This window comes from Typopeltis vanoorti, chromosome 14, assembly GCF_054136105.1.
Source record: "Typopeltis vanoorti isolate ZY-2024b chromosome 14, IOZ_Tvanoo_1.0, whole genome shotgun sequence".
Taxonomy (NCBI): Eukaryota; Metazoa; Arthropoda; class Arachnida; order Uropygi; family Thelyphonidae; genus Typopeltis; species Typopeltis vanoorti.
In genome coordinates this window covers 122122818-122146574 of record NC_143562.1, presented here as the reverse complement: position 1 = coordinate 122146574, position 23757 = coordinate 122122818, and the positions used below count along the sequence as shown (strand labels likewise).

At 36.6% G+C, this 23757-nt stretch overlaps 1 protein-coding gene across 8 annotated transcripts in view; it reads left to right on the top strand.

Moving 5' to 3' along the window:
• LOC150099873 (protein hu-li tai shao-like) overlaps positions 1–23757 on the top strand; it is a 542656-nt gene that overhangs the window by 200903 nt on the left and 317996 nt on the right. The gene's annotated exons all lie outside the window — the stretch shown is intronic.

Here is a 23757-nt window from a genome sequence, read left to right as displayed (position 1 = left end):
TGTGGGATCTTGATCTTTCGGCTAATAGTTTCATGATAATAGTCCTCCAGAGATAGTGGGACAGCCAAATTACTTTAGATTTGGAAAGTGTTGTCATAGCTTATTTTGTAGCTCAGTCAGTATAGATGAAGCCCTTTGGTCGGGAAAGACCTGGGTTCGATTATCTGGTCTCTGGTCTCTTTCAACTAAATTTGAGTTAGCCGGTCTCATGTGGAGATAGAGGTTTTTTTCATCTGGAAACTGGTTTTTCATCCCTCAGAACAGGCAAACCAGCCCCATGAACACACACACACACAGATTTACATTCATAAAATACATTAGGAGGGCTCAAACCCATCCTAAGGGGTGGGGGAGGAAAGGGGGAACCTCCTTAGGAAATAAATTGTAGAGTATTATCACAAAGGGATCTTGATGACATCAGGATTATGTAATTTGGAATCCAGTTCATCTTTGCTTACCTATATTTGTGACTGCATGCTTATGCATATCATGTCCTTCTGCCTATGAGAATGCTTTGGTCAAAGTGAAATATCAATTAATAATTTAATAAAAAGTTGTTATAATTATTATCCCTTGATGTGCTGTGGTTTTCTTCCTCAAAGCAAAAACATATGTATATATTACATTCTATTGCCAAGTAAGCTTTTGTCAAGAATGTTTTGAAAACATTCCAGACTAGCTCACCGATGGTACTAACTATACCATGAGTGAGTTAGCTTGAAATTTTGTGCTCTTCGAAATTATTACTAATCTCTAATGAACATCTTTCATTTTGTATTTAATTTTGGTTAAAGTTAATTTGTTAATCAAAGATATGTCTTTAATTCTGGTATTTATTAAATCATTCAATGTAGAAAATAACATAACTAGTATAATTAGTATAGTATAATGGAAGAATCTATAAGTACGGACTTAAACATTACATTAGAACTAGTATCTAAAAATGAAATAATGAACATACTATACTATCTGACCACAGATCCGAGACCCTAGTCTGGCAACGTGCCAAGAAGAGTCAATTCATGCTAAAGGGGAGAAAGAAATAAAGGATGTACGAATTGGTCACCAACACCCAAAATCATGTGCTTTATACATAAAATTTTCCAACTGTTATACAAGCAAAATAGTTACCACTTTAAAAAACTACAGTGTTCATAAAATAAAAGTTAATTTTTCGACGTGTAATAATAAACAACTCATCCACAAGACTGATTACCCTATTATCAGAATGGATTCTCCTTCTTCTGACATGCACAGAAGTGTCGAAGGGTCTCGCATCTCTGGGCATACAGTATACTAAAGAAGAAAAATGGTAAGGCAAGTGACATGGATAATGCTGCTGATCAAAGTGAGTAATCTTAATAAAGTGTTTAGAGAGCAAAATAGTGTGTCGGTACTGCTAAATATTTTTGTAAGGTTTGATAAATAAAATTAAAACTGAAATAAAAAAAATATATATATATATATTAAGGCACAAGAAAACGGGTTTTGTAACAAGAGAATGTCACATTTTTACAGTTTGCTGCATCATCATAATAAATTTCTTAATATGTACTCTTAAGTGGTATACAGGCTACTCTGCCAGTACTACATGATAAGTTTACATTATTACTAATCTCCAATGAACAATTTTCATCCAGATAGTCTGGATGAAAATCATTTGATCCACCTAGATCATCTTTTTCCTGCCATCTGGGCACCAAACATGTGTTTGATGCCAATTCCCTTCCTTTGCTACTCTTTCCTCTCCTATTCTGTTTAGCAATTTGCTGTATAGTGTTGGATCTTGAATGAAAAGATTTCCTTAAAGAAATAATTTATTCAGGATTCAACAAGTTTTAGCTAGACAACAACGAAAATGCTTCTACATAGGTAGAGATACAAATTGTTCAATGAATCATATGCTAGTACTATTTTATGTAATATTACTAAAAGGTAAACGATGTCATTTTTTTGGTAAGAATTTATATTGGAAGAAGTATTCTTTATAAGATATATGTTAAGGCATGTAACAGAAGTTCAAAGTCCACTAATGAAAACCTCAGGTGAATTGCATAGCCTACGGCAAATTGTCTACGTGCAGGGCAGCAAGCGCTCAGTGTTTTCCAGGAAGACGTGAATAGAAAAAACGACATGCACAAAAAGAGGGTGCCGGGCAGAAAGGTATGGGAGTGAAGAGGGCGCCAAAGGTAGTGTATATAAAAGGGGTTTGTCCCCCTTTCACGGGTCTTTTTGTCTTTTGCCTGTTTTGCTTTGGATTTGCTTCTGAAGTCGGGGCGAATTACAGTTCGGGATCTTATTCGATAGCGTGTAGTTATACACAGCCATTGTTTTGAGATGTTGTATAGAAGGAATCGACAAGGATATTATTGGCAGCATTCCGAGCAAGCTTGAAGGAACTGACCGCCATATGTCCACATGGATCGATCCGAGCCATGCTGTTTCTAGTCCACAATGGGAAAGAAAGGCAGAGCAATGAGGTCCAAGTCTAGCCTGTGAGACAATCGTCTAGAAGAAGACCTGACATTCCGTGGGACAAAGTAAGGATAAGATGACAGAATGAATATGCTTCCTGGAATATGGTAATGTTAAAACCTTTTGTAATTCTTTGTTAAGAAAGAGAGGAATATGGTGATATAGAAAAAAAGAGATGTTATGTTTTAGAACTCTGTACTTGTAGGAAAAGGACTATAGCAGTGGATAGCAGTGTTTAAGTCTTAGGGCTATTTCTCAAGTAATTAATTGAATGAATTGTAGTTTGAATTGCTATGATAATGATCTATAAAGTTACTGATGTGATTGAATTAATTTGAGAGAATGTGTAGACTAGTAGGGATATTTGGAGGATGCTAACAAAATTTTGTGCTATGGAATTAATCTATGCTTAAATTGTTGAATAAAATACAGTTGATATGCTTTACCTTTTTACTTAGGATGCCTATATTCCAATTGAGTTTATTCTTGTGCATGTGTTACCTTAGGAATTTAATAAATGTATCTTGAATATCTTAACCTGGTTTGTGCCTTGAATTGAATCCGCTTGCTAATATCTGAATCTGAGCGGGATAGAATTATTTGACAGAGGCCATGACAGCAAACTAAAGTAAATTAAGTGACATAGATGAAACTGAGATAAGAAACTATTAGTAAATTGATTAGCTTAGTATATTCTCTGAGGGTTACTCCTTGGTTAAGAGGAATTTCTAACCTAGGGATCTGGCTGGTGCAGCTTGATCAAATAAATATTGCCAGAACTTGATTGAGGAGGTGACTCCAGACCATTATTACTACTGAGGATAGGGCTCTATTCAGAGGTCTACCCTTTGTTAATTATTTAATATACTTGATCATTCTAAAAATTGGCTAATTACTGTAAAATCTGGATAGATTTTACAGTAAATGCGAGAGTGCAGTGTTATGTTAGTTTCATGAGTATAGACCATAGAAGTACATAGTTAAAGTGATAACACTACACACTGATAATCTGAGACTAATAAAATAGGAAGAAAAAGAACACTAATAAAAGTAAGGAAATGTCACGACATAACAATAGCAATAAAATTGTCTTAGATGTCTTTGACTTGATCAGATAACTTTGTAATTTGGTTCTTCTTCATCGCTATTGACTGTCACTCATTTGGCTTTGTGCTTCTCACCTTATTACTTTTCTCACAATATCAGGTCTTTAACATTCTATTTTATGTCTAATTCTGAGGTGCTTCCTTCAGATATCCTGGTCTTAATTCCCAATGCTGATTCCTCTATCATTCAGTTCAAGCTGTCTTCTCAGTTTATTATAATCACCTCTTTATATCTCCACATCTTCCCCTTCATGTATGCATTATCACCTCTTGTCAAAATTGCATGCTTATTCTTACCATTTGGAGTCATAACTGTCACCTAATTTATACCCTTCCATGTGGAGCACCTGTTCGTGGTGGAGGGGACCTCCCAGTGATGGTACTGGCCTTTTTCATTCTTCCTCTTTTTCTTTGCTTTTCTTCCCATATTCTTTGCTCTACTTCTCCTGAGTCTTTTTCACTATCCTTTTTCCAGACCACCATCACTGGGATCCAACGGCGTGCCACCGTGTTTGCCATGCGGTGCGACCTGTGGACATCCGGAAAGGGGAATCCTGTTAGTCTTGCACTACTTTGGCCCCTGCTTTGGCAAGATGGGTGGTCCTGGATGGCGCAGCCAGGATCAATCGGCTAGTGGGTTTGCCTGCAAGGGTCAACGGTGTTGCAGTAAGTCTCTCACCCCATGGTCTGGGGGTCTGGATACTAGACCTGATGCAGTGCCGATATAGCGTCCAGGGTAGCCCTGGCGTTCCATTCATTCCTGAGCGCAGTCTTTGCTTGCTGGGTAGTGGGCGTCCATGTGTGGCTCCGTGGTGGGTGGGGAGCTCTGGCGCCGAATTAAAAATTCCTTAAATATGAATTCTTCATCCTCAAATGTTTCAGGGACCCTAACAAAGTCCCAACCAAGTACTGATAATATGGACACAGCATATGGAAACAGAAGTAAGAAACAAAAAATATCGAATACTAACATAAATGTACCAACCTTTTTTTAATCATTCATGTAACAAGTGAAAAACCAATTGGGAAAATGTCACCCTTCTTTATCCAAAAAGGTTTAGGACTGGCAGGACCTCCCAAAACTGTCAAGAAATTGCGTTCTGGTGATTTCTAGTGGAAACAATGTGCAAACAACATTCCGAGAAACTACTGAGAGTAACGACAATGGGTGGAATACAAATTGCAGTAACACCTCATAGAACACTCGATTCCAGTAGAGGAGTGATATCAGAATGGGATCTCCTTGATGTTCCTGATGAGGAGATATGTTCAGAGTTTTAAAGATCAAGGAGTGACAGGTGTGAAGCACATCCTGATACACATGGATGGTCACCTGGTCTCAACCAAGAACATCATCCTTACTTTTGATACACCTAGGCCTCCGACATCTGTAAAAGCAGGGTATCTCAGCTGTCCTGTTAGAATGCGCATTCCTAACCTGCTAAGATGCTTTAAATGTCAAAGATATGGACATGCCCAAACTGCCTGTCATGGTTCTACTGCTTGTGCCCGATGTAGTAGTAAAGAACATGATAATAAATATTGCTGTGAAAAAAAAGCTAAATGTGTCAACTGTCAGGGAGATCATCTAGCATGCTCTCGTGTATGTCAGAAATGGAAAGATCAAAAAGAGATACAAAAAATTAAAACAGAACAAAACATATCAGGATGCAAAAAGAAAGCTGGGCACCATTACACCTGTTCTACGATCCTCTTATGCTGAAAAAGTAACAATTAAAAAAGTGCCAACAGCAACTCAAACATGTATGTCTATTCCACCATTAGATAATTTCACCATACCTGAACTTTACGATTGCAAGTGCTTCTCTGTTGAGTGCATTAATCACAAGCCCTATGGTCTTACTCCAGAGACGACTTGAAAAATGGTCCCATTGGATGAAAACTCACCTGTCAAAAAAATTATGGAGACTTCACCCAAAGATAAACCACCAGACATTTACACAGAAAAAATGGATACCTCTATACCCACTGAAAGCAAACTAAACATACCAACTGACCCTAACACATTTGATGTTTTGAGCACTCTACCAGAGGAAGAGATGGACACTGGGCATCCATACTTCCCTAAAACAGTGGATAAATATAAATCTGACAAAGGTAAACCCTCAACCTATCGAAAACCAGACAAGTCAATAAAATCAAAACAATAGGAAAATTTTTACAATGGAACTGTCGTGGGATCCGCCAGAATATTGACAATATCAAGATGTTGCAGAAACACAAACCTTTTTATTTCTGTCTGCAGGAAACTTAAGACCCAGTGAGGACCATACCTTTAGGAATTTCACTGTTGTATGTAAGGATAGAACTGGTGATGGTCCTGCTCATGGAGGAGTAGCTATCCTAGTGGGCAGTCATATTCCTTTCCATCAGGTCCAAATTAATACTTCTCTGGAAGCAGTAGCGATTTGCTTCTCTGTGGGATTTCTTATTACAGAGAAGCAAATCGCTACTGCTTCCAGAGAAGTATTAATTTAGACCAAGTATTTACCACCAAGTATTAATTTGGTGGTAAATAAATTGTTCAATTTATTTACCACCAAATGCTGATTTAAATGAAATTGATCTTGATAACCTTATCTTGCAACTGCCTGAACCTATACTTTTGATGGGTGACTTTAACGGTCACAATATACTCTATAAGGTAGTGCCAACACTAATAGACGAGGTCAAATCATTGAAAAAATTCTTGATAATAATAACCTTTCCCTTGTAAATAATAAACTCAATACTTTCTTCCATATGCCTACCCACTCATATTCTGCAATTGATCTTACAATCTGTTCCCCTTCCATTCTTCCACTGCTCGTATGGGACGTTGAAGAGAAGATATATGAAAGTGATCATTTCCTGTCCTTTGTACAATGTCTTCACAGGAACCATGTTCACCCACATGGATACCTATGTTGAAAATGGACCAGGCTGACTGGAACACTTTCTCTCATCTTGCAAAATTTAATGCTGATGCCACCAGTCAAACACCTATCAATGAAGCTGTAAAATATATAACAGAATGCATTGTCCAGGCAGCAACAAATATCATCATAATCAATTTCCTGACATGTACCCTCAAGTGGTGTACAGGATATGATAGTACTACATGAAAAATTTACATCATTACTGACTTCCTATCTACAATTTTACTCCAAATCAGTCTGTTACTTGTAAAGACTCCAACATTATCAGATTTTATATTTCTATTGTCTAAGGCACTTTGTACCATATCAATTCACCTATATCGTGGTCTTCCTGTGTCGTTTTCCTGCCAACCTGGCAGAGAATACTTGTTTTGCTAATCTTTCATCGCCCATTCTGTTTAAGTGACCATACCACCTGAGATTAGCTCTGCTAACGCATTCCTGGATGCTGACAATGTCAAGTTCTTTCCTAATGTCATAATTTTTAATATGATATTGCCATTGATGCCATCTGTTCACGCCTCTAATCTTTCTCAGGACTCTAGGCCTATTTAAATATGCAGATAAAATCTAATTTCTGATTTTTAGTGGAACCTTTGGCATAGTAATTAAATAATAAAGCAACACGAAATATCTGTCCTTTTACTAATTAAAGATATCACTGTGGTTTTTACGTGTTCTTTGGTCAAGTGGTTTACTTCTGACCCAGCTCTCAGATCCATAAATTAAAACTGGTTTGAACACTGTCTTGTATACAGATAATTTAGTGTTTCGACTAATTCTCTCTTATTCCATATGAATTTATTCAGTTGACTTCCTACCATACCAGCTTTGTCGATTCTGTTGTCTATTTCCATATTTAATTTACCATCTTCACTAAAAATTGTGCCTAAGTAGCTGGAATGTTTTACTTGTTCCACAGGTTCCCCATTCATAACACAGTTGACATTTTCAACAATTCTACCTATTTCATTGTCTTTGTCTTTTTAATGCTGACCTTCATACCATATCTATTACAACAGTTATTCAATTTAGTCAGGGAATATTGCAAACTTGTAGCAGATTTATTTGAAGTATAACATCGTCAGCATAAAGCAGAGAGCTGACATTAACATCTCCAATTCTGATATCATGTTTAATACCACTTTCCTTCATAATGTGATCCATATAGATAATGAATAACAGAGGGATAATGTACATCCTTGTCTCACACCAGATTTAACATTAAACCATCTTCCTGTACTTCCTTCAATTCTAACTGCTGACTTACAACTCAAATAAAGACTAAGTATTGCTTGATATAATGCCCCATTAACACCATGTAACTGTAGCATATTGAATAGCTTCTCTCTTTGCACCTTGTCATATGCCTTTTCCAGATTAACAAAACTTAAATACAGATCTTTGTTATATTCACATGCTTTCTCAACTATTTGTTGTAAAGTGAAGATCTGATCCTGACAGCCTCTATTTTGCCTGAATCCAGCTTGTTCTTCACGAAGCTTTTCTTCCACAATTCTTCTCAACCGTTTCTCAAGTATACTGGCATAGATCTTGCCTGGAACACTCAGTATGGAAATACCTCTGTAATTCTCACATTCAGTTTTATTTCCCTTTTTATATATGGGTACTATTAGAGGTCTACTCCAGTCATCGGGAATTCGTCCCTCAGTCCAGGCTTTCTGAACTATGCAGTGCAGCCACTGTAAGACTTTTACACCACCATTTCTGGTCGAATATCATCTACTCCTGCTGCCTTTCTACATTTCAAGCCTTTGATGGCTTTTTCTACTTCAAGTATGGATATGTATTCCTGACACTATGCCTTTTGTGTTTTTTACTACTGTGCTATCACTGCTTGTTTCGTTTAGAAGTTTTTCAAAGTAATTACTCCATACTTCAAGGATATCTTGTTCTCCCATTTTCATGTCACCTTTATCATCTCTAACTCCTTTTACAGCACTCTTTCCTCCATTTCTAAGCTTCTTCAACAACCTCCAGAATATCTTGCCACCTTGATATTTTTTTTCTATGTTCTTGCCAAAGTCCCCCTGTGACTTTTGTTTAGCTAGTTTTACAGTGTTTTGCTTTCTTACATTTGTCTCTGTATTCTCTAAGAGGACAGGAACTTTTGATATGCTTTCTTCTTTTCCTTCACTGCCTCTTTAACTTCCTGTGTTCACCATGGAGTTCTGATTTTTCTATACTTGCAGACTACCTCACCACATGCCTCTCTGGCTGAATCAGTCAGGGTTTTCTTCAAAGCTTGCCACAGAATCTGGAAGGTTTGGTTCCTATTCTCAAACTCTTTCATTTTTTCTTCAATAATCTTTGTGTATTTTAGTCTACAGTTCACATCTGAGATCTGCTAGACTTTTATTTGCTTTAAAACTTTCTTACATGTTATTCTTTTCAAAATGAAATTCAATTTTATCCTGCTCAAGACTAAATAATGATCACTTCCAATTTCAAATCCTCTGTACACTCTAGTGTCCTGCACCAGGAAAAAAACATCACTATCAACAATAATATAGTCGATGAGACTTTTCTAATTCCTTGCTTCTTATCTCCATGTGAATTTGTGCACATTTTTATGTTGGAACATGGTGTTAGTAATAACCAGTCCATGTCCTGAGCAGAAATCCAACAGGTATTTGCCATTATTATTAGCTTTGCTCTTTTCTCCAAATTTTCCCAAAATATTTTTGTATGTCTGACAATCATTTCTTGCTCTGCTATTTAGATCCCTAACAAGGACCAACTTTTCCTTTTTCATTATGTCAGTTGCTTTTTCTAAAGCATCAAAAAATTCCTCCACTTCTACCTTAGTAGAACCTTCTGTGGGACCATAGGCACAAATAAGTCTCATTGTCCAATTCCCCATTCTGATATTAGCCCACTTCACTCTACTTGAGACTGCCTGCCATTCAAGATGATTAGCCTTGTATTTAGTGTTGAATACTATGGCTACTCCTTCTTTTCCTTGATTGTCATTTCCTGAATATAACATTTTGTATTTATTGCTCAGAAAGATCTCACCAGTTTTTGTCTTTTTTGTTTTAGTCACCGCTATTATGTCGATCTTCTACCTTAGTAGAATCTTCTGTGGGACCATAGGCACAAATAAGTCTCATTGTCCAATTCCACATTCTGATATTAGCCCACATCACTCTACTTGAGACTGCCTGCCATTCAAGAAGATTAGCCTTGTATTTAGTGTTGAATACTATGGCTACTCCTTCTTTTCCTTGATTGTCATTTCCTGAATATAACATTTTGTATTTATTGCTCAGAAAGATCTCACCAGTTTTTGTCTTTTTTGTTTTAGTCACCGCTATTATGTCGATCTTCTACCTTAGTAGAATCTTCTGTGGGACCATAGGCACAAATAAGTCTCATTGTCCAATTCCCCATTCTGATATTAGCCCACATCACTCTACTTGAGACTGCCTGCCATTCAAGAAGATTAGCCTTGTATTTAGTGTTGAATACTATGGCTACTCCTTCTTTTCCTTGATTGTCATTTCCTGAATATAACATTTTGTTATTGCTCAGAAAGATCTCACCAGTTTTGGTCTTTTTTGTTTCAGTCACCCCTATTATGTTGATCTGGTACTTATCTAATTCCTCAGCTAGCTCCATTTCTTTGCCATTCAGGCTTCTTATGTTGATAGTACCGATCTTAACTCTGGTGATGTTGAGTTGGGGTGTGCTTTCAGATTTGTTTCAGTAGCTGAGTTTTCGCTGTTCGCCCTGGTTCCCTGGTGAAAACAACGGGGGCCTTGTTTAACTGGGCGATGCCCCAGTCGGCATGAAATTTTGTCATGTTTCACCATCATTTTGCATATTGGTTTAAGCCAATAAGAATACAATTTGGCCGGCTAAATCCCAAATTGCTAGCCCATCCTCTTTCATTCAGAATCCAGGTAGATACCCAACAGGTTGCACCATGAGAAGGTGAGGATTGGACATTAGGTCAGAAGCCCTGGTCGGTTCTCCACAATCCTTTAAAGGCTATGTGGAGGTCTCCTCTCAGTTATACAACTTTGACCCTTAAGCACCCCTGCAGCAACAACCTTCATCCCAAAAACATCATCTCGATTCCCAATCTATCCAAAGCCTTGGTGTAACCCAGAATTTCAGGCAGCCAAAAAAAGATCAACACAGAGCATGGAGCATATTTCGTAGATACCCCACCACATCAAATTTAATAACTTTCAGCGTGCTTGAGCCACAGCACATTATGTAAGATGTCAAAAACAATCATGGATTCAATTTACTACATCAGTTAATCAAATGACCAGTCCAAAAATTGTATGGGATAAAATCTGGAAAATGAAAGGCAGATATAGTACACATTGTTTGTCCACCTTAGACTATAATGGAGGTGTACTTGCTGATCCCGAAGCTATTGCAGATACTTTGGGAGAAACTTTTGCTAAAATCTCAGCAACAGCTTCATATTCTTCGGAATATTTAATACTGAAAGAGCAGCAAGAGAAACGAAGGCTTAATTTTTCTACTAACATTCTTCAGCCATATAATCAGCCATTTGTCAAGGAGGAATTAAAAAGAGCTCTCCTGCAATCTCACCCTGGTGCAGTAGGACCTGATGACATCCATTTTTGAAATGATAAGACATCTACCATCATCTTCTATGGATCTTATTACATAATAGAATACTTGCAGAGGAAGAGTTCCAAATTCTTTGCCTAAGTCAATTGTCATTGCTATCCCAAAACCAGGAAAAGATCCAACACAAGCAAATAATTATCGACCCATTGCTCTGACCAACTGTCTTCGTAAGATACTAGAGAAAATGGTTAATGCCAGACTTCTCTGGTATTTAGAAGGCAACAGTCTTCTCTCCAATACACAATGTGGTTTCCGTAGGCATCGATCAACTTTAGACCATTTAGTTCGGTTAGAGATGCATTTCTGAAGCGAGAACATCTTGTCTCAGTTTTTTTTGACATGGAAAAAAAAGCTTATGACACAGCCTGGAGATACGGCATATTAAAAGACATCTGTAACCTAGGTCTCAAAGGGCACCTTCCTATATTTATTAAAAACTTTCTGTCTACACGAACTTTCCAAGTCAGAGTGGGAAGTACATTATCTTGACCATATCATCAAGAACAAGATGTTCCCCAAGGCTCTGTCTTAAGTGTAACCCTTTTTGCTATTAAAATTAACTCAATTATTGATCAGCTTCCTCCTACTGTAGACAATGCTCTATATGTTGATGACTTTACAATTTACTGTCACTCACGTAACATGAGGGTAATTGAAAAGCAACTTCAGCAAGCAATTGATCTTGTCTCTCTGTGGGCTCTTTGTAATGGATTTAGGTTTTCAACAGAAAAAAGTGTTGTCTACACTTCTCTCGAAAACGCACTCATCACCCTGATCCTGAACTAAGAATGGGACATACTGTTATTCCAGCAGCTACAGAAACCAAGTTCTTGGGACTCATTTTTGACAGAAAACTTGCATTTCTTGCACATATTTGTCAACTAAGAGAAAAGTGTAAAAGAACTTTGAACCTCCTTCGCACTCTGTCCTCTACTGAGTGGTGTGCTGATCGAGCTTCATTGCTCCATCTTTATTGTGCACTTATACATTCAAAGCTGGATTATGGGTCCCAAGTCTATGGTTCGGCAAGACAGAGTAACCTACGATGGTTGGATTTTTACTTTTTAACTTTTTAAGTTAAAAAGTTTTGAGGTGCAAAAGTTAAAAATTTAAAATTTTTAACTTTTGCACCTCACCCACTCAAAGTCTCTGTTGAAGCAAATGAACCGGCTTTATCACTTCGACGGAAACAGTTGTCTCTTAATTATGCCCTAAAAATAAAATCTCTCCTAGATCACCCTACATGGAATAGTATCTTCTCTCTGCATTGGGAAGCTCAATATCACACATATCAAACTGCTATACATCCTTTTGGTATGCGTATTAAAGAAACTGTGCAAGCTGTTAATATAAATGTTGACAACATTAGCTACACTAAACATAACAGCATTCCTCCTGGCAGGTTTGCACACCATCCTGCAATCTGTCACTTTGTCAGCTACAGAAATCTTATACCCCATCATCCATTTACCTGCAATTGTTTAATGCACACAGAGCAGCACACACTGATTTTTTACCCATCTATACTGATGGTTCAAGAACTAACACCTCTGTTGGCTGTGCTTCCTAACATTATTATCTCAAATCAGATCCCACCAGACTGCAGTAATTATACAGCAGAGTTACATACCATTCAGCTTGCACTTGTGCATATAAAAGAAAACTGCTACCAAAAGTGTATAATTTATAGACTCATTGAGCTCTTTACATGCTATCTCCTCTCCTGTGTATAATCCACATCCAGTACTTTATGAAGTGCTACACCTGCTTCACAAAATGAAAATCCTTAATTTCGATGTTCAGTTCTGCTGGATTCCCAGCCACATCGGAATCAAAGGAAATGAGGCTGCAGATGCAGCTGCTAAATCAGCTCATACCTTCTCCACATACTGTTTGACAGTTCCACATACAGACTACAGACAACTTATAAGAGCAAAGCTAATTGCTCAGTGGGAGTTATCATGGCAAGAAGCATCAACAAAATATATAACATTAAAACTGAAATTAAACACTGGCATTCTAGTCAACGTACAAAGAGAAGAGAGAAGGTTGTCCTTGGCTCTGCATAGGTCACAATCACCTTACGCGTTCTCATTTACTGAGAGCTGATGACCCATATGATGAGAGCTCACTATTCATCATATTCTGGTAGATTGTCAAAACACAAGAGTGGAATGAAATTTTCACCTATCTAACCAAGCCGTATACACTCAGGGAAATGCTAGCAGACTCAGGCAAATTGCATGTTTTTAATTTTTTAGAAAGAATTAATTTGTACAAACACATTTGACCATAAATTTGTTTATATGTAAATACTTTTTTTGCTTAACTTAACTTTTATACATGCATATTATTCATTAGGTTAAATCTGACCAATTATGTATTACCATAGGCCTTGATCTTGTATATTTGTATCACCCTGCTGTAATTTTGTTAATATGTAAATACCATAATGCTAAACTTCAATTTTATGCATCAATGCTGTATAATAATTCCTTTCTGACTCTTTAAGTATTAGTATAATAATGTTTGTTGTAATCTTACTAGATGTAGACACTGCTTTCCTTGATTTGTTTTGTATTTACATATGTTAACCTATAGTTATCTATTTATGTATTGCTGAAATCTCTGCAGTAATTTTGTTTATATGTAGATGCTGCATCACTTAACATACATTTTGTGTATGCATCTTATTTACTACTTTATTTTTCGAATAATCATGTAGTGCTGTAGGACATCTTACCTACTTGTGTACTTTCTAATAATTCTGTTTATATGTATTGCTAAATTTAATTTCATCCGTGCATATTGTATAATAATCCCTTTTTGCCTATTTTTGTATTGCTATAAAGGCATCTGTTATAATTTTACATATATGTAGATAACCTTTGACCTTGTGTGTTGCTGTGACCTCTGCAGCAGTTCTGTTTACCTAGAGATGCTGCTTTGTGAAACTAGATTCTTGTACAGACATATTGTTTACAATTTTCTGTAAATGCTAATGTTGTAACCTTTAGTATGGCACAGTATGACCTTTGTAGTTTTTGTGCCAAATAAACTATAAACCAAACCTAATTTATAGATAGATTCTCACACTAGATCTGGTATTCCTACTGCAATTCCTTTCCTTTCCATGCTACTTAAGGTAGAATGTAGTTATCTTTCACTGATTCTATAAATTTTCTTTCACTCTTCTTCCATTTGACATTATGGGTGGTTTCAACTATTAATTCCAACTTCACAGTTGAAATTACCCATAACAATAGTCCTCTTTTTATCCCTAAGATTTACATATTTTTTTCCGTTTAGTACCTTCAGCTGATCCTGGTCTGTAACAACACTCATTTGTGTATTTTGTCCTGTTACCATCTCTCTCTCTCTCTCTCTCTCTCTCTCTCTCTCTCTCTCTCTCTCTCATACTACCACCACCAGTAGAGATTTCTACTTTAGTTGGATTCAATTCCTTGGTAATCATTAGCAGTACTTCTCTTGCAGGATATCTGTATTAAAATTCAGATAGCCTACAAGTTTATTAATTTCTTAACTTTAATTCATTTATTAATTAAATTTAATTAATAAATTTATTAATTAAAGTAATACTTAATTACTTTTATAATTTTATAAAAGTAGTTAAGTATTTGTTTATTTTTATATGTCATGATCAAGACGTTTTGAAAAGTTATTTTTTTTTCCTTACGAGGGAAGCACAGGTTACTGTATTTTCAGGAGTGATTAAACATACCTACCCCAGTGCGTAAAAGATTGTAAAATGAAGAATTGTTATAATTTCTACTTGTTTTGTTTGAAATTATAATTAAATAAACTTTTTTGCACCATGAAGAAAGAACTTTTATTATCATTTCAAGTACAGCACTGAAGGCAGTAATGGTGGTGCATGATGGTGGATTGGAGCAGAAGTTGCTCTAATGTATTTCTGAGCATGTGCAAAAGTGAAAAGAATGGTATGGAACATTGCTAGGCATTCAACTGTTCAGGTAGTAGGAAAGGAACACAGCAGAATAAATCCATATAGGATTTATTTCACTTAAAGCTGAATGAACGATTGATTTTCAGTTCATATAGAAATGGGCCTGGTAAAGTTTGTTTTATTTAGGATTCTCAGGCTGATAAGTGATATGGCCTTAGTTTTTTCTGAAGTATTAAAACTGCTGATAAGGTTTTAAGGAATAATGTTGACTTTCATATAGAAAGTTAATTCATTCTAAAAGTGATGATCATTTGGTTTTAGCAGTTTATTTAATGCAGCTTGCTGCTATTTTCATATAGAAAATGAAGACAAGATAGGTTTTCTTTGGTGTTCTGTTATTTTAAGATGCAAAAAGAATTTGATTTTCTATGTTGCTATCATATAGAGAGCAGTTTTGTGTTAGTCTTTCTCCTTTGTAAATTCAAGAGAGAATAAAAGTTCTGTAGGAAAAAGAGACAAAGGTTCCAGAGGTTATATCCATAAAGGATAATAACTGTTAGCTTATGTTTGAAGAGAAGCTGTATATATTGAGGTGTTTTGTTTGTAATTTGAAATAGTGATGTGAAGAAAATACTTGTTTGTATACATAAGTTGTATAGATTTGATGTGTGTGTGTATTTTTTTTTTTCCAAGTAAAAATTTTATTTGGTTACAAAACTGTGAACTCAACCTCTTAATTGAGTTAATAGGTTAGCTCAAAAGGTAAAGTTACATATGAGATATCCTGGAATATTACTATTATTATCTGAGACCTCCAGGGAGTCAAGAACTCATCGAGGGAGGCTGTAAATTACCCAATCCAGCTATCATACCTTCCCTTAAATTCATTTACACTAGATGCACTCACTACCCGTAAGGACAAATTATTCCACTCGCTCACTCACTGGGAGAAAAACCTAGCTCTTAACCCTTTCTTGACTGAGAACAACCTTAACTTCCATGGATGCCCCTCTGTGTTCTCTCCCTGCCTTCCATAACGAAAAATTTCATCATTTGAAATGCTAAAACACCCATTCAAAAGTTTATAACCTCTTTCTCCTGTTAACCAGAGTCTGTAATCCACATACTCGCAAGCTGTCCTCATAATCTGGATATAATCTTTGTAATTCTTCTTTGCACCCTTTCCACAGCTTCTTTATCCCCTTGGAACCTGGGAGACCAAATCTGCGCCCAGTAATCCAAGTGTGGTCTTATTATCAAAGCCTTCTAAAGAGGCAAAATTACTTCCTTATCCTTACATGTCAAGGTTCACTTCAACATAGCAATTATCCTTTGAGTTGTATTTGCAACTTTTGCTATGTGACCTTTGAACTTTAAATTCTTATCCACCAATACACCAAGATCCCCTGCCTCTTTAGTTTCTTGTAGCATAACCCCGTTAATATAATATGCTGCTGAAACTCTAATCACGCCAAGGTGCATAACTTTACACTTACCAACATTAAACTGACAGCCATTTTCGTTTGCCCAGATTTCCTGTCTATTCAAATCATTTTGTAATTGCTGAATATCAGTAATATTTCTGATTGCCCTGTCTATCTTCGCATCATCAGCAAACAATTGCAAATCTGATGATAGACCCTGCTTGATGTCGTTAATGTATAGATTGAACAATAATGGCCCAAGGACTGAACCCTGAGGTACACTACTGGTTACCTTAAATCTGGCAGATTCACACTCGCTGTATACCACTTTGTTATCTGTCTGTCAGCCATCCCCTGATCCAATTCAATAGATTATGTTCCAATCCCGTATTCTCCAGTTTACTTAACAGCCTATCGTGTGGTATCCTATCAAATGCCTTAGAAAAATCCAACGTTATCATAGTGTATTCATTCCCTTTATCCAACTCGGCCGTAACATTGTTATAAAATGTGAGCAAATTGCTAAAACATGACCTTCCTTTAGTATACCCATGCTGTTCCCTGCAGAGTATAGAATGCTTACCTACCCATTTCTGTATGCGAGTTCTTACCAGCATCTCTAAAATCTTCACTACCACACCAGAGATACTAATAGGTTGGTGGTTAGACACATCAGTTTTTGCATCACCCTTGTGCAATGGAACTATCATACATTCCTTCCATTCCTATGATATCATTCCTGAGCTGAGACTCAAGTTATGCAAATGTGTGAAAGGCCTAGCCAATTCGGCTGAACATTCCTTTAACAAACAGGCAGATATTCCATCTGTCCCTATTGAGAAATTCTTATCCAGGTTATGCAAGAGCTCTTCAACCTCATTTTCATGAACCTCTAACTCTTCATCCAGTGTAGCAGTAGCACCATGCTACATACACCTGGTTGATATATCTTAGCAAAGTGAGCACTCATTAACTGAACAATCTCCTTAGCTTCCGACACTCGTGTACCATCTGCATTCAATAAAGTTATTCTTCCACATTCATTATTTCTTTTGCTTGCAGCATGACAATAAAATCTGTGCACAGTTAATTAGGAGTTAGTTTGGGCATTTCTGTTTTATTTTGAATTTAAGTGTTTTTAACCACTTGGAGAGTGACGGTGAAAGTACCAACATAGTAACTCTCCTCCCATACACACACACAAACACACCACACGTTCACTCTGCTTCTATCTTGTTCACCCTTCCTGAATATACTTAACCTGTCATATTCTATTCCTGTAAGGATAATATCATTATTGACATCACTTAGCCAGGTTTAAGTGATGCCAGTAATTTTTTTTTCCCCCATTCCATTTCCAATGTTATCTCCTTTCCTTTATTCTTAGTGCTTGTAGCATTAATATGTAGTTGAACACCAGGCTGATAAGTGTTCAGCTAAATGAAATTGCTATATAATCCCATCTCTCTCAATGCATTCTTCACTTAGTGATACTGACAGAAATTTCACCAAACTCTCATGGTCAAAGCAGTCCCCCCCCCCCCCCCAATCCTCCTCCCTGCATGCCCCTGTGAACTCATTCTAGGCATATCTTGCAAAATAGTAGTATCAAGATTCTTCATTAGCTGTAGAAAGGATTTTCACCTGGTTACAAAACAAATTATATTTATTAAATTAAGGGGATATTAGATCCCACATCGTTTTAAAACCGATTAAGAAACTCAACGATTGGAATCAGAAAATTTCATGCCGAATATAGCATAAAAAAAACTATGTATCGGCGAATACTAGCATGAGCTGAATGCAAGTAGTCCTAGGACGTAGTACAAACACGGCAACTCATTGCAAAGGTGGGGAAAGTTCTGATCGCTAATCTTGGTATTTTCCATAATGTAAAAACACATTTCCTAGGAGATGTATGCGGTTATTACATTATGGTGGGATTAGTGATCAGAACTTTCCCCACCTTTGCAACGAGTTGCCTGTGTTTGTACTGCGTTCTAGGACTACTTGCATTTAGCTCACGCTAGTATTCGCCAATACTTTTATAGTTTTTTATGCTATATTCGGCATGAAACTCTCTGATGCCGAATATATTGGCTCTTTATATTTAAGTAAATTATATTTGTTGTTTAATCATTTATGCAAGTGTAAGGGAGCAAAGTTTATGTGTGAAGTATCTTCATTACTGGACTACTTGTATGTAGAAGCTTTGGACTTAATATCAGTTGCCTCATTATTCCATAATGTAAATATGGAATAATGCTGAACAAACATGGATGCAGACCATTTTTGACCTTTATTGAGGCACTGTTAAAGTGCAGCAAACCCCTTCAAAAATTGAGTGATATACAAGATCACTCTTAATCTCACTTGAGTGAAAGGATCACTAAACTCATGTTAGAGGCTTAATGGAGTGAAACAGCACTGAGAAGTGATTAAAAATAATATTTAATTCTGCCAGCATTTCGTCTGTCACTAAGACATCAGGGAGTACAGAATGTGACTTGTAGCACACACACTTTACTGCAATGGAGCATGGTGGTCTTCTTTCCAATTGATTCTATGAGATATATCTAAGGCATGGTCTGCAAGGCCTGATTGACCATAGTCATGATTGCAGATGTGCATTTTATTTTTTTCCCATGTTGGCTGATCTTCCTGCCTATCCACAGTCGGTCAACAAGGAACCCTATATACACCAGGAACAGAGAGAGGAGGGAATCAGTCCCTAGCAGAGTGGATAAAAGTAGCTCATTCCAAGTAAGGCTTGAAAGTTGTGTAGAGGTTGTTTTTCTTTAAGATTCTGACTGTTTTTTTCTGAAGTACCTTGGACATAGGGAATGATGATAGCAATACTAAAATCCTTCTGAAGAGAAGATTGAGCATTGGAGGAAGAACTCATTATTTTTCTGATACTGTGTGAACTGCAGCCATTCGATGTTGGTGTGTATGAGTAAGCTCTGCTACAAGAGAGGCCTGATTGGAACAAGGGTTATAGGCTCTATTGGTTAGTGTTTTAATGATACCATGTTGTTAAGAGGGGGGGAGAGCGATATTAAAGTTTATGAATGTATTTGCCTGTGTGAATGGGTTTCATGTATACTGAAAAGGACAGGTTAACATAAAGAAGGCATTACCAAGGTGTCTAGAAAGGCTAGACTACTATTAGTGTCTTTTTCCATAGTAAATTATATTCTAGGTGAAGACTGTTGAGATGAGAAAGAAAAGTCTAATGGCTCTTGGCTATGAGACCAGTTAGAGAACACATTATCCACATATCTTTACTTGACAAAGTTTCAGAGGGGGCTGAGTTAAGAGCTTGTTTTAAAAATTATTCCATAAAAAAATGACAGTGGGAGGGGTGAGAAGGGAGAACCCTTATCTCTCAGTAAATTTAAAAGAGAAAGATGGTATTTAGAATCTGTAGCTGCTCTCAGAAATCAGCCTAATTTGAATAAATATTGTTGCATATAACTGCCTAAAATATCGGAAACGCTAATACTTTGAGATCCCAGTTTATATCCTGTGTTGCTGGCAGGTGTCCATACAGAGCACCCCACATAGTTAGGACTCTAGTCTTCCATCATCGTGTTTCGCTTAGTTTTACTTTGTGTGTGTATGTTACATGTCTCATATTGTACTTCCTGACAGTGTCTCAGTGTTTCACTCCATTAAGCCTTGAACACGAGTTTCTCTCAGCACTTAAGCCTTAACACAAAGATCACTAAATTCATCACTCCTGATCTGATCTCATTCTCTCTGGGACAGGACACTCACTGGTGACTTCACTCAGTAACATGAGAAACCTACTACCAAGCAGAACCACTATCTCAGGAAGCAAACCAAAGACTAATATTATTAAAACATCAGAATGATCAGTCTGTCCATATTAACATAAGCTGCAAGAGCAGGGATTCTGTAAATTTCAGGATAAAAAAAAAGAGGAGGATATTTGTGTTTAGGTGTGATGAAGGTATTAAGTTTCCAAACTGGATGGAAAGAGACTTGTAAGGCAATCTGTTGAAGTAGTCTTGCTATTTTAATATTATGGACAAGACTAGTCATTATGCACAAATTCGTCTTGAAGAACATCAGGAATACATTCACTTGAACCCAACAAATCTGGTTTAGCAAGCCACACATTATCTACAAAACACAGGATTCAAACAGAACAAAACCAAAGAGTTACACAGAAGTTATTTTCTTCTGGAAAGACAGTACAAGAAAATCTGTGAAGCATGCATTCACAACCCAAACCTGAACAAAAATAATTGTCTAAAACTTTCTCAATTTTGGGAAGGTATACTAATACTCTACTCAGTACTTGATCACGTTAAGCCTGAAGAAATCCAACAAGGTAGACCAATTATTTTCAAAGCCTTGGTTGCCAGATTCATGTTGTACTTCAAAGAAAGAAAGATTCAAGAGGAAAGGAAGACCTCAAAAACCATACTTTTTGAGGTCTTTCTTGTTCCCTATTCAAAAAATTGAACAAGGAAGACAAAAAAAACTATTGTCCAATCTGTCTGCTCTCTCACATATATAAAATCATGAACAGAGTAATACTAAACAGAATCCAAAACACACTTGAAGACAACTCCAGAGAGCAGACAGGATTCAGAAGAGGCTTCTCCACAATAGACCATATCCATTTCACAACTAACAGAAAAATGCAGGGAATATCAAATCTCTCTGTTTCCTCTTTATTGATTTTAAAAAGCATATGATACCATAGAACACAAAGCATGCAGTCATCATCAACAACCATGGGTTCAATGCCTGTAGGTGTCTGCTGCCATCTTGATATGATTCTTCCATTGCATTCTATTTTGTGCAAGATGACTCAGTTGGTGTATAGAGTTTCCGCACCATTTGATGATGTCATCGCCCCATTCTCTGTTTGGTCTTTCTCTTTTGTTCTTTCCTTCAATCATTCCAAACAGCTATGTTTTTAATTTTCTCTCATCATTCATTCTACACATATGGCCAAATAAACATAGTTTCCTTTTGATTATTTTCTGAATCAGGTTTTCTTTTGGTTGTATTAGTCTAGATTTCCTTATTGTTCACTTTCTGTATCCAGCTTATTCTCAAGATCTTTCTATGGCACTTCCTCTCAAATGCCAATATCTTCCTTTCAGATTCTCTCAGGAGTACCCAGGCCTCGCATCCATAGAGCATGCTGCTGAAGATACAGGTTTCTACAATGCGCAGTTTAGTTTGCATCTTTATAGCTCGGCTCTTCCATATTTTGTCCTTGGCTTTTAAAATAGTTGTTGCTCTGGCTATTCTAATTTTTATCTCTTTTTTTGGGGGGGGGGGGTACAAGTCATGCGTCATGTGGCATCCAAGATATGTGAAGTGTTGCACATTTTCCAGTTGAGATCTGTCTATCGTCAGTCTCCTATTGTCTGAATATCATTGTTTTAGTTTTTTCAAAGTTGACATTTAGTCCATATCTTTTTCCTTCTGTGTATAGTGTTCCAGTCTTGCTGCGTCTACTTCAATCAGGACGATGTCATCTGCAAAGCAGAGGTAGTTTATTCTCATGCCATTTGTTGAAATGCCTCCACCATCTTCTTTAATCTTATTTAGTGTTCTTCCCAGATGGGTGATGAAGATGATTGATGATATTGGGTCCCCTTGTCTTGTGCCTTGATTAGTGGCAAACCAATCTCCAGTCTCACCTGCTATTCTAATTTTTTGCTTGTGCTTGGCTGTTTATATCTTTCAGCAGGCAGATCAATTTATTGTCCACATCATACGATTCCAAGACAGCCCATGTTATATTTTGGTCAATATTATCAAATGCTTTTTGGAAGCCCACAAAACAGCAATATATCTTTTTGTTTTTTCTTCGAGCTTTCTCTGCTATTAGTCTTAGTGCGAGTATTTGTTGCACTGTACTTCGATCTTGTTGAAATCCGGTATCCGGAAGATGTGCCTCCATATGCCCCTTCAGGCGTTCTGTTAGTATTTTCATCAGCACTTTGTCAAGATGACTCATTAATGCAATTGTTCTGTAATTGGTGCATTCTAAAGCACTGCCTTTCTTATGAAGAACATTGATCAATCTATAAATATAGATATAAAGAGAGGGGTCTGCCACAGCATTGTGACCTCCCCTAATCTATTTACCAGCACTTTAGAATACATTCTGGAAAAAAAATAGATCTAAATGGAGGAATAAGCATAGATGGTGAAAAACTACAAATCCTTATGTTTGCCGATGATCTAGTACTGATGTCTCGCAATCCAAAAGACCTAGAAGAAATGGATGAAAAAATATACACAAACAGTAGTAAGATAGGCTTAGAAATGAATCTAGAAAAAACAATGGATCAAAAACATCTACACAAGTGACAGTCACCTATGTATTAATAACATCCCTATAGAACAAGTTGACTCCTACAATTACTCCTACAAACAATAAAAATGAATAACGATTTATCTGAAGAATTAGCAAAAAGAAATCAAGCTGCATGGCTATCATTCAACAGACTAAAAGAAACACTTACTGATCCAAATCTTGACATCTTTGCGAAGGCAAAACTATTTAATAGTGACATTCTTCCATCACTTGCATATGGATCAGAAATAACACAAGAAAAGAAGAGACTCTCAGAATAACTTGGCTTGCAATAGAACGTAGGATTTGTAACATCAGCAAAATGGAACATGTTAGAAACACGAAACTAAGAAAGAGATCAGGCATAAAAGATGTAGTAACTGCAGTATATGAAAGCAAGATGAGATGGGCAGGTCACATAACCAGACTCAGGGATAATAGATGGACATATAGAATACTCAACTGGCAATGAAGAATAAAGAGAAAACCAGCACGACCACCTACAAGATGGGAAGATCACTAGTGAAATCTATGGGTATAACATGGAAGAGAGAAGATCGAGATCGTTGGAGGCATTTTGTGATCTGCACTCATGGAGAAATCCTGAGTAAAACGCAGGTACATCAAGCAATACTAATACTCACCATTCATGTGTTCCTTAATTTGTAATCAGTTTATTGTTTATATTTAAAAATAATTTATTAACTAAATTATTTTATTGTAATTTATTTTGGATACCTATTTAATGCAGATGTAGCTATTCTCCTGCAGCTAATAGTGCACAAAATATCACTTGCTTTCATTTGAATTGTTCCTTTTTTTATATTTTTCTGTAATTGTATTGACAATGGCTATAAAAACAAACTGAAAACTTTACATATAAAACCATTTAAATTAA